This window comes from Bos javanicus, chromosome 22 (genome assembly GCF_032452875.1).
Source record: "Bos javanicus breed banteng chromosome 22, ARS-OSU_banteng_1.0, whole genome shotgun sequence".
Taxonomy (NCBI): Eukaryota; Metazoa; Chordata; class Mammalia; order Artiodactyla; family Bovidae; genus Bos; species Bos javanicus.
In genome coordinates this window covers 54842545-54853594 of record NC_083889.1, presented here as the reverse complement: position 1 = coordinate 54853594, position 11050 = coordinate 54842545, and positions in this window count along the sequence as shown.

Below are 11050 nucleotides of genomic sequence, written 5' to 3'. Positions count from 1 at the left end.
ACTCACTGGAAAAGACCTTGATACTGGGAAAGACTGAGGGCAGGAGGAGAAGGGGATAACAGAGGATGAGATGGTTGGATGGCACCACTGAATCAATGGGCATGAGTTTGAGCAAACTTTAGGAGATAGTGAAGTACAGGGGAACCTGGCATGCTGCAGTCCATGGGGTCACAGTCAGACACAACTGAACGACTGAACAACACCAGTGTTTGTACTCCAGCCTAATGGCTGGTTCTTGTCCAACACACAGGACCGACCAGATGGCTGAGGCCCACGGAGGCCCAGTTGTCTAGCTCAGGGGCAGAGAGGGGTCCTACACCTGAAGCCCCTGTTTCTTGGGGGCCAGGAGAGTCTTGGCTCAGAACACAGACGGGGCCATCTTGCCACTTAAAGGCTGTGATCTGGCAAGTATCTCCAGCTCTCCATGTCTCAGTTTCCTCATCTGTGAAATGGGATCTCATGAGGATTAAATGAATTGATAAAAGCCAACCACTTAAATCACTTAAAACCTGTTTTAAATGGCACAATATAAGAGCTACATAATTGCCATTTATCATTGTCATTGTTTTTATTATTGTCTCTCCTACTATGACATGTCATTTCTAGGCAGAATATCCTCATTCTTCCCCAACTGCACTCTCTGTGACATTTTTTTATTATGGGTTGGGGTCTGACAGGTCATGGAGTTTTGGAAACTCCATGTAGTAGAGATTATAGCTCTACTATGTATCAGGGGATTGCCTAGTGGCTTAGACAGTAAAGAGTCTGCCTGCAATGCAGGAGACCCAAGTTGGATCCCTAGGTTGGGAAGATACCCTGGAGAAGGAAATGGCAACTCACTCCAGTATTCTTGCCTGGGAAGTCCTGTGGATAGAGGATCCTGGTGGGCTACAGTCCATGGGGTTGCAAGGAGTCTGAGTGACTAACTCATTACTATGTTTCAAGCCTTTTGTGTTTACTTCTAACAACCATCCCTCAATATATGTCTTATTACCACCATTTTTCAGATTAGAAAACTGAGGCCCAGGCTCCCACGCTGGCCAGAGGCAGAGCACGAATCGAACCAGGGCCAGAGCTCTCTTCACCTCCACTTCCACTGGCCGCTGCGATGCTCACACTGGTCTGTCCTCCTTGGGCCTTCTTTCTGATGGGCGTGCAGGTCTCACTTTGATGGCATGCCCACCCTCTTCAGCAAGCAGCAACGGCTTTGGTGAGGTGCGTGGATTTGATTTTCCGGATTGTCACTGCTCTCGGTCTTGTGAGGCTGGGAAGGCCGGGACCCTGTCCCCCGAGTGGTCAGCGCAAGTAGTGGTCACCATGGTAGCTGCGGCACTCCCCCCCAGGTCTCTGGAAAGTCCTCTTGGGGAAGCTGGCCCTTTGCCTTCTCCGCTCATCACCAGGCATTTTTTGAGACCCACTGTGTGCCAGGCCCTGAGATAAGTGGAGTAGCAGGTGCAGAGATCCTGCGGTGGGAGGAGGTTGGTGTCTTGAGGAACGGAATGGAGGCCAGCATGAGCGGAAGCTGGGGAAGCGGGAGATGAGCGTGGAGGGGTGGGTGGTGGCCAGAGCTTGGTGGCCCCCAGTGCCCTGTGGGGCATTTGAGGTTGTGTTCTAAAGGCGGACGCCCTTGGTTGTTCTGAGGCTATGAGACCCAGTGTGAGCTTCTTGGTTGGTCCCACCTCACCTGCTCCACCCACCAGGGCCCCTTCCTTCTTCTCCTCCCCACTCAAGCTAGAACTGCAGAGTCATCTTCAACTCTGCCTTCAGCCTCACCATCTGTTCACATCCCCTTCTAGAAGTTTCTCAAACCCATCCCCTCTTATCCAGCCCTGGGCCCCTGCTTTGGGTTAAGGTCAGGGTCAGTTTCCCTCCCCTCTGGATGACCTTGCTGTAGCCCTTCCCCTCCAACTATTTCCAACCTCTGTTGGCTTCCCTGGAATCCATCCTTTACAGACCCCCTCAAACTAAACTCAGGCTGTGTTTTTCCCCATCTGCGGAACCTTCCATGGCTTCCCAGTCTACTCTGTGCTGTCCAGTGAGACAGCCCCTAGGCACAGGTGGCCATTTAGATGTGGGTTAAAGTGTAATGTGAGATACAAGGTAAAATGCACTTCCTCGGTCCTGTGAGCCACATCTCACGTGCTCAGGAGCCACACATGGCCACCATATTGGGATGCGTGGGTATAGAATGTTTCCTCACTGCCAAAAGCTCTGTCTGGACAGCGCTGGACTTTATGAGCTAAAATCCAAACTGGTTAGCCTGGTACTTAAGGCCTTAAGCAATCTCACCTCGGCTGGCCTGTCCTGGGCCGTTTCCCACCAGCCCTTCCCATGCACACAGCAGCAGCCACATCACACGACTGCAGTGTCCGTCACACGTGTGTTAGTGTCTCGTGTGCCCTTCTAGGGTTATACATGCACATGCAGATATGCGTGTTGTGGGTGCAGATGCCTACCTGCGTGTCTGTTTTCTTATTTCTCCTCTTATACAAAATGTAGAGTACTAAGGTCCCTTTTGGAACTTTGATGAAAATGTTATAAAGTTTAGATTATGGCGATGGTCGTATAACCCTTAAATATACTAAAAGCCGTTGAATCATCACCTTAAACAGATGAACCTTATGATAGGCAAATGGTATCTCAACAAATCCATTTTTTTTAGGACGCTGCATTCACTGATACAGACTGTTTTGTAACTTGCTCTTCCCATTTCACAGTATAGCCTGGAGCTCTCTTCCCATCACTATTTGCAGAGCTTCCTCATTCTTGATGTAGCCACAGAGGATTGCGCTGTGTAAATGTTTCATGGTTGTTTACCATGGCTGCAGCTGACAGACACTTGGGATCATTCCAGTCCTCTGCTTCTCTGGACAATGCTATAGAAATAACATGTTCCCTGTGTGGGCTGGTAACTGTAGGGCAGATTCCTACAAGTGGATTGCTGGGTCAGAGGGTAGCTCTATTTGTCATTTTGACAGATATTGCAAGCCTCCGTCCAGAGAGTTGTACTGATTTTCACTCCCACTCCCAGTGCATGAGAGTACTTGCTTCCCCAAGCTTCGCCTACAGTTGGCGTCAGGCTTTATCAATGCAGTTTTAAATGGAATTTCTCTGATGAGTGTGGTTGAGCAGCTTTTCATATATTTAAGAGCCCTTTAGGTTTATGGGGGGTGGCACTGCCGATTCATGTCCTTTGCCCATTTCCTATTACATTGCTGGTCTTTTCCATCTTGATTTCTAGAAGTACTTTATATATTGTGGCAATTAACCCTCTGTCTATGACATAAGATACACTTTTTTCCTCCCCTATTTGTCATATGCCGCTTGTAATTTTATGTTTTTTCCTCACTTAGACGTGTGAAAGATTTTTTTTAAATCTTGTTAAAGGTTTTTTATCTTGTTAAATTCGACAGTCTTATCTTTTCTGACTTTTGAATTTTGGGTGATGGAAAGACCTTACCCATTTCTAAGTGTTAAAGGAGTTTGCCCAAGCTTGATATTGATAGTTTATGGGTTCATGTTTGGTTATTAAGTCAGGATTTCGACTTCCTGATCCATTTTGTGTATGGTATAGGGTATGGATCTAATCATATATTTTCCTAAATGATTGCCCATTCATCCCAATACCATTTATCAAGTCCATTTGAGCCCCAGTGATTTGAGATGTTTCCTTTTTACCAACTTCCTGTAGGGATTTGAGCCTGTTTCTGGACTCTCTTCTGTTCCATTGGTATGCCTGCCTATCGGCCATATTTGCCAGTATCACACTGGTTTAATGACTGAGGTTTCATGGTATGAATCCAACTTAAACCCGCCTCCTCAAGATGCTTTTCAAGATCCTTAAACAAATGGGACTTCCTTTCCCCTCTGCTCTTAATGCCCCGTATGCCTCTGACAGACTGCAAGCTCAGTAAAAACAGGGTCTTGCCCTGTATAACTGCTCACCCAGGGTGCTTGGGGTGGGGCCTGGCACGGGGCAGGCTGCTGATACCCACATTCGTCCGTCTCATCACAGAGGTTGCCTGTGAGCATACAGGGCTGTAGTTTCCTGGACGTCACCTTTTCCCTTGTTTGAAAATTGAGACACAATTCCCCTGCCTCCAGCCTTCTGGCATTTCTCCCAGACTCCTCCCAGATGTCTTGGGCCTTGGACCGGTGATTCTGCAGTGAATTTGGGTGTCTTTTCAGGGCTGGGTGCTCCTCTTTGGACCCCAGACACTCAAGAGCCCCCAGAGACTGGCCTCTCCTTTCCCCGTTTAGACTTCAGCCCATGGACTCAGCCCTCCTGTATCTGGGGGATGTTCCCTCCCTTTGTGCAGAACGTGGGATGGGAGGCCTGTTATTCTTTCTTCTGTCAACGTGACAAGGAGGGCACTTTGCCCTGCCTTTGGAGTCCACCCTGAACTGAAGACTGTGCAATGGAAAAAAGCCTTTTCTGTTGAGCCTAGAGATCCTTCTGTAAGTCTGGGCTGGTTTATGACCATCAGCTCTTCTTAACCATCAGGCTGCTGTAAGAGCTGTGCAGCATTTGGCAAACATTTTGGAGCCTGATCCCCATTCAGCCCCTGAGCCCAGTGCCAGGGGACGGCAATGGCTCCCAGCTGCCCTGGGAGAGCTGAGTTTCCAGGCGGGAGCCTGCGTGGACAGGGAGGACACCAACAGCATAGCGCTCCGTGTGGCCGCTGTGCCCCAGGGCCTTTCTGGTCCACACGTCCCTTTCCTGATGCAGAGGTTAGCACCGTGCAGCGTTTCCTCCAGTGGGCTTCCCTGGAAGCTGTCTGGCGCACCTCACCCCCACATTTCACCCTTGACAACACTGAGCCCCAAGGAAGTGATGGCACCCCAGGTCCCTGGGAAGTCAGACTCTGGGCTGAGAACTGGAGCCTGAGCCTATTTTTCTGATCTTCCACCAGCCTCCGAGTCTTCTCTCTCACCCAGCGTCCCAGCCAAACCATTTACGGGAGGCACCATAAACCTCCCAAACATGTCTTAATTCCCTGTATTTCCCCCGCACACAGGATTCAAGCCAGTGTCATCTCTCACTTGATGTTTCAGTGCCTCTGCACTGCTCCCCGCTCTGATCCTCGGGGAAACCAATGAGATCCTATAAAAATGCCATATTTGATCAGGGCAACTTCTTGCTTAAGAACTCTCAAAGGCTTCCTATTGTTTTTCAAAAAATTCCTTAAACTTTTTATTTTGAAATAATTGTAGATTTGCATGCAATTGCAATAAATAGGAGACATCCTGTGTAGCTTTCGAAACCCAGTTTACCCCCACGGCACTATCTTGAATCACTGTTCCTTGATGCTTTTAACATGAAGATGGAGATCATTATTCTAGTTTAGCTCTGGAGTCAGAGAGATGTGGATTCAGGTTCTGGCCTTGACAAGCTATTTTGCCTCTCTGAGACTCAGGGTTTTGGGAGTATAAGATTTCTAATAAAGATACTCAGCTCAAAGAGTTGCTTGAGGTTTAATGAGATAATATATACAAAGAGCTTAAAACAGAGGCTGACATATCGATTGGCACTTGATAAATGGTAGAATGGCCTGGAGCGGTCTGTCCTCTACTTCCCTCTTCCTGTCCATGATCCCTCTTGCTCTGTCTGCTCAGACTTACCTTCTTTCTGATTCCTCCTCTTGTCCTTTTCCTGCCCCACCCAGGACCTCTGCACATGCTGTTCACATTCCTGCTCTCACTCTGCTGGGTGTGTTGTATTCTCCCGTACAGGTACTGATTTTAGCATGTAAACATCTAACAATATTTACTATTATTTGTTATTATTCTCTTCCACTAGGCCATGAGTCCACGAAAGTCACCATAATGTTTGCTTTGCTCACCACGGGATCCTCAGCACCCCACAGAGGGTCAGGCCTTGAGGAGGGACCAGTACATACATCTCTCATCTGAGTCAATGAGCGAATGGCATGGGTGGGAGGGAAGAGAAGGTGATGGTGCCGATGGTGGCAGAGATTTTATTGTTGTTGTTTTAGTTGCTAAGTCGTGTCCAATTCTTTTGCAACCCTGTGGACTGTAGCCCACCAAGTTCCTCTGTCCATGGGATTTCCCAGCCAAGAATTCTGGAGTGTGTTGGCATTTCCTTCTCCAGGAGATCTTCCCAACGCAGGGATCGAAGCCGGGTCTCCTGCATTGGCAGGTGGATTCTTTACCACTGAGCCACCAGGGAAGCCTGGAGATTTTATTAGCAAACATTTATTGAATGATTATTGTACGTCTTGCAATATGCTCAATACAGTGTGAATTCTCTCATTTAATTTACTTACATTTAAAATAACGCCCATCATTCTCTATCCAGCTTTAGTTTTTTCCTTGGTTATTTATCACTGCCTGATATTACATATTTATTTAGTATCTGATTTCCTCAATAAGGTAAACATCACAAGCTCAGAAATTTAGTTCTGTTCTCTGCTGTGTCCCTAGAGCTCGAACAGTGCCTGGTACTTAGTAAGCGTTCAGTGAATATTTGTGAAATGAATGAATGCTCACGTGAAATGTATGAGGCAGTCACAATTATCACCCCATCCTCATTTTAAGCATGAGGAGATGGATGCTTGGAGAAGTTAAACACCTGGTCCAGGTGAAGGCCAGAGCTGGTCCTCTGACTGCAAAGCCCCTGTGATGTTACAGCCCATCAGGTTACACTGTGATGCTTTCCAACTTTGGGTTCGCCCCAACGGATCCTGAGACCAAGACTCAAGCTTGAGTAGCTCACTTGGGAGGTGACTCCAGGAAGCCAGGTGGGGCTAGGGAGGGGAGACAGGGAAGGGCTGAGAAGGAGGCCAGCAAAGCGTCCTCATCAAACCATTCACCCCGGGGACCAGCAGAGCTGGCCTGGGAGCTGGTGGAGACCAACGGGCTCAGAGTTATCCTGCCCGCCGTGTGTGGGGGCCTCAGAGCTCACCGCCCAGCTCTCGTCAGCAGCTAGTGAAGGCTGCTCCTGGGCAGGGTAGGGTGGGGGATGGCCCTCCAGCCTGTCTGCCTTGCCCCGCGTGTAAGCTGGCGCTCCCACGGTCAGGCAGACATTCTCAGCAAGGACTTTGCATTTGCCGGGGGGACGCAGTGGGGCACTACCAGCACCTTTTTCAGATGCCACTCAGACTCTCACCCTCAAAAGGTTGCTGTGTTTTCTCCCAAGCTGACATTTAAAGACCACATATTTATAGGAGAGAAGGCCTTCCTCCTCCCTCCCCCGGGCTTGGCAGCTCTCCTCACCCACACCCTCTTGCTCTCATTTCCTGGGGCGCTGCTAGCCTTCCAGGTCTGGTGTGGATCCCTGTCCTAGGTCCAGGCTGGAGGAAACCCCAGAGATTACTTGCTGCACCTTCTGACTCTGTGAGGGCATTCCTCTGTAGGAGGGTCATCCCTGGCAGGACTGCAGTCAGATTCCTGGGGGCCCTATCCTGCCCTCCCAAATCCTGTTGACGAATCTGGTCTCTCTGCTCAGTCACCATCCATAGCTGTGGCCTGAGAGCCCTCCTCTCACTCCCCAGCTTGTGCTGCAGTTCCTGCCCTGACCGGGGTTTCCTGCCTCCAACTGCATTAACTTTCCCAGCAGCCACGCTGGCATTTATTAAGCCTATAGTCAAGACCCTGATGCTGGGAAAGATTGAAGACAGGAGGAGAAGGGCACGACAGAGGGTGAGATGGTTGGATGGCATCACCGACTCAAGGGACATGAGTTTGAGCAAGCTCCGGGAGATGGTGAAGGACAGGGGAGCCTCGCGTGCTACAATGCATGGGGTCGCAAAGAGTCGGTTACGACTGAGTGACTTAACAACAACAATAACACGGGGGAAGAGACTTGTCCCTCCTGGCCAGGCTGGTCCACGGTCAGCCCAAGAGTCATTCTCTTTCACAGAGAGATGGAGTTGAACACGTTTCCCTTATTTCTACCTTCCTTGTTCTGTCTCACTCTGTGGCTCCCTTCTCTTACTGTGGAACCAGCTCCCATTGTCTGATTTTGCTTTGCTGAGCATTTGGGTTTGGGTCTGTCTCGTTTCCTTGATCCCCTCCCATCCCACCAGCCCCTCTTGAGGAAAAGGATTCGTACACATTCATCTCTGAATCCTGCACATCGTGCAAGGACCCGGCACACATACCAGATAAACAGAGGGATGAATGTCAGGTGGAGCCAGTGACTGCTCAGTCATCATCCCTCCTGCCTCGCTGCCCATTCTCACTTGACACACCCATGCTCCACCCACCTCAGACCTCTAACCCCCACATTCTCATGCCCCGTCTCTCTCGTCTCTCTCTCTCTGACATGAGCCCTTGACATGCTGCTCCCTTGTCCCCTTAGAAAAATCCTTCTGCGGATGGAGAAGAGGCCCATGATCTGGCTCTTCCTTCTTCGAGATCAGTGCCTTCACGTCCTCAACTGCAAAATGGGAATAAGAAAAGGTTCTGAGGTCTGGTTCCCCAGAAGCAGAGCCTGGGATAGGCATGCTCGTGCATGGAATTTACTAAGTGCTCCCGGAATAACCTGCCTGGGAAGGATGAGGGCAGGGCAGGGAAGGGAAAGGCGCTTGGCAGACGTGGGTTCAGGGTTCAGGACAAGTGCACCCTCAGCCTCAGCCCTTGGGGAGTCCTGGGGGGTGACTTGCACCATATAGCCTGTTGCTACCTAGTGGTTCCCACTGGCCAAGGACCATATCCTCCAGAGAAGGGCGCAGGTGTGAGAAGCCAGCCCCCAGAGAGCCAGGGGCTGGGCACACCTGCCAGGTGGAGGGCAGGGTGGCATGCCGGCAGCACCTGCTAACAAATACTGCCTGCTAGACTCGTTGGGAGGATGAAATCAAGCTATTCAAAATTCTAAGAACAGTAATCGACGCTTTTACTAGAGTTCAGCGACTCTTTCTATCATTTGTCCTCTTGCTTCAAAACCCAGGAAAATTCCACCTGCGAAGTCTTCCTCACTGGCTGTCTTGAGAATTAATCATCTCTTCCCCTGCTGCCTCAGCACGGGGTGTTTTTCCTTCTCATTTAGGTTTTAAAACGGCACAAATAAAACATGGGAGATCGTTAGTGTAAAAGATTCTGGCAGAGCCTGAAACATACAGGGGATACACAGAACGTTTTCTCTGCCCTCCAGTCTTCCCCAGAGAAACTCCCCTCGGTGGCATGTCATGTTTCAAGTGTTATCGATCAACCTGCCCTGTATTTGGGGAGTTGGGCTTTCCCAGCTGCATTTAGAGACCCTTAATGGGAGGGAGCCGGCTTGCCATTTCCTCTCCCCTGCTCAATAAACAGTTTGCTTAGCCCAGAGTTGCTGCTGGAGCTTCTAGAGGACAGGATGGGGGTGGGGCAGGAGGTTTTCAGCTTTCTCTCCTTGGAGATTCCGACCCTGACCTGAGTCAGTCCAGCAATCTCCTTAGAGATTCTGGAAGCAGATTCTCCAGTAGATGAGATAAAAATTTGTCTGAGAGGATGCAGTTTTTGAAAGGTGGCTTCTGTCAGTGAGGACCTTGCTCATTGATTTATTCCAACCTCCCCTGGATTATCATTTGGTGTGAGTGTGCATTGAATGACTTCTACTGTGACTAAAAATAGTAAAGACACGGTCATTGTGAGGGACTGGGAAATAAAAGTCGGCTTTAATCTCCTCCCAGCAAAATCACTTTTGAGGGACATTCATGTGGTCCCCGGATCATGCAGTCTTAGTCACTTTTGCTCTCTGCCACTTCTGGCCCCTGCCTCACAACAGACCCCTGGGGGACCCAGGCTTCTTTCTCTTCTTGTAGCGAACTCAGAGGTGACATGCCCACCCGCTCGCCAAGCGTCGGTCACCTCCCGGTCTCTTTGTCTCTTCTTCCCGTCCAGTAGAGAGAGGGAAGTGGTCGTTTCCCACCTTATTTTGCGGTCGGTTCCATCACACAAGAAGTCTTCAAGTTGCAGGAAGGGCCCTATTTTTAGTGGAGTGGGACTTCTGGGCGTCCAGATTGCCAAAGCTCGCTCGCTACCAGATGCTCTTCTGTGTTGTCACTGGAAGCCCATGTCCTCACTTGTCACATGCTTGTCACCTCATGTAAACTTTGCCACAGCCGAGCAATTCCACGCCCCCCCCATTCTCAGATGAGGAAACTGAGGCTCAGCGAGCAGACGGGGGTTGTCTAGGATCCCATGTGCCCCCCCTGACCCCCTCGCCATCCTGTCCTCTCCACTCCCATGACCCTGTGTGCCTCTTAGGTGGACATGAACGTATTCTGTGGGAGAGAGAAGGGGCCTATGTGTGCCTGTGTGTAAACAGATAACATTGATCTTTCTCCTGCTAATCCAGAGGTCAGAAGCTGCCAGCCTGCTGGCCAAAAAACCTACCACAGCTATATTGTGTTTGCCCTTCACAGGGTTTTAAATTTTTAAAAAAAACTGTTGATGACATTTACAGATAAAGAGTATGAGTCTAAAAATCCAGATGTCCAGCTTTTCTTAAAAAAAAAAAAAAAAAAAATAGAAAACTGGCAGTTTAGACTCACATCCCGGCTTGGCCACGGTCAGGTGGAGCTGAGTGGTGGCTGTATCCATTTGACTGGACAGATTGCCAGAGTCCCCACCACTCCTTATTACCTCCCCCAGTACAGCCACTGTCAGCTCCTATGTGTCACCGCATGAACACTGTTGCTTTTTCTTATTGGGAGATTCCAGAGGAGAGAGCTGGAAGTCCTAACCAGCCCACCTCACTCAGTATTGCTGGTCCTTACGGGCATTCTCAGGCTTCCCTGGTAGCTTAGCTGGTAAAGAATCTGTCTGCAATGCAGGAGACCCTGGGTCGATTCTTGGATCGGGAAGGTCCCCTGGAGAAGGGATATGCTACCCATGGCCAGTGTTCTTGCCTGGAGAATCCCCCTGGGCAGAGGAGCCTGGCAGGCTACAGTCCATGGGGTCGCAAAGAGTCAGACATGACTGAGCGACTAAGCACAGCACAGCACAGCACAGCACATAGGCATTCTCTCCCCTGTCCTTCAAATCCCTACCAAGTCATCTTTGTAAATCCCAGGGCCTTAGCACACAATAGGTGTGAAGAATAACA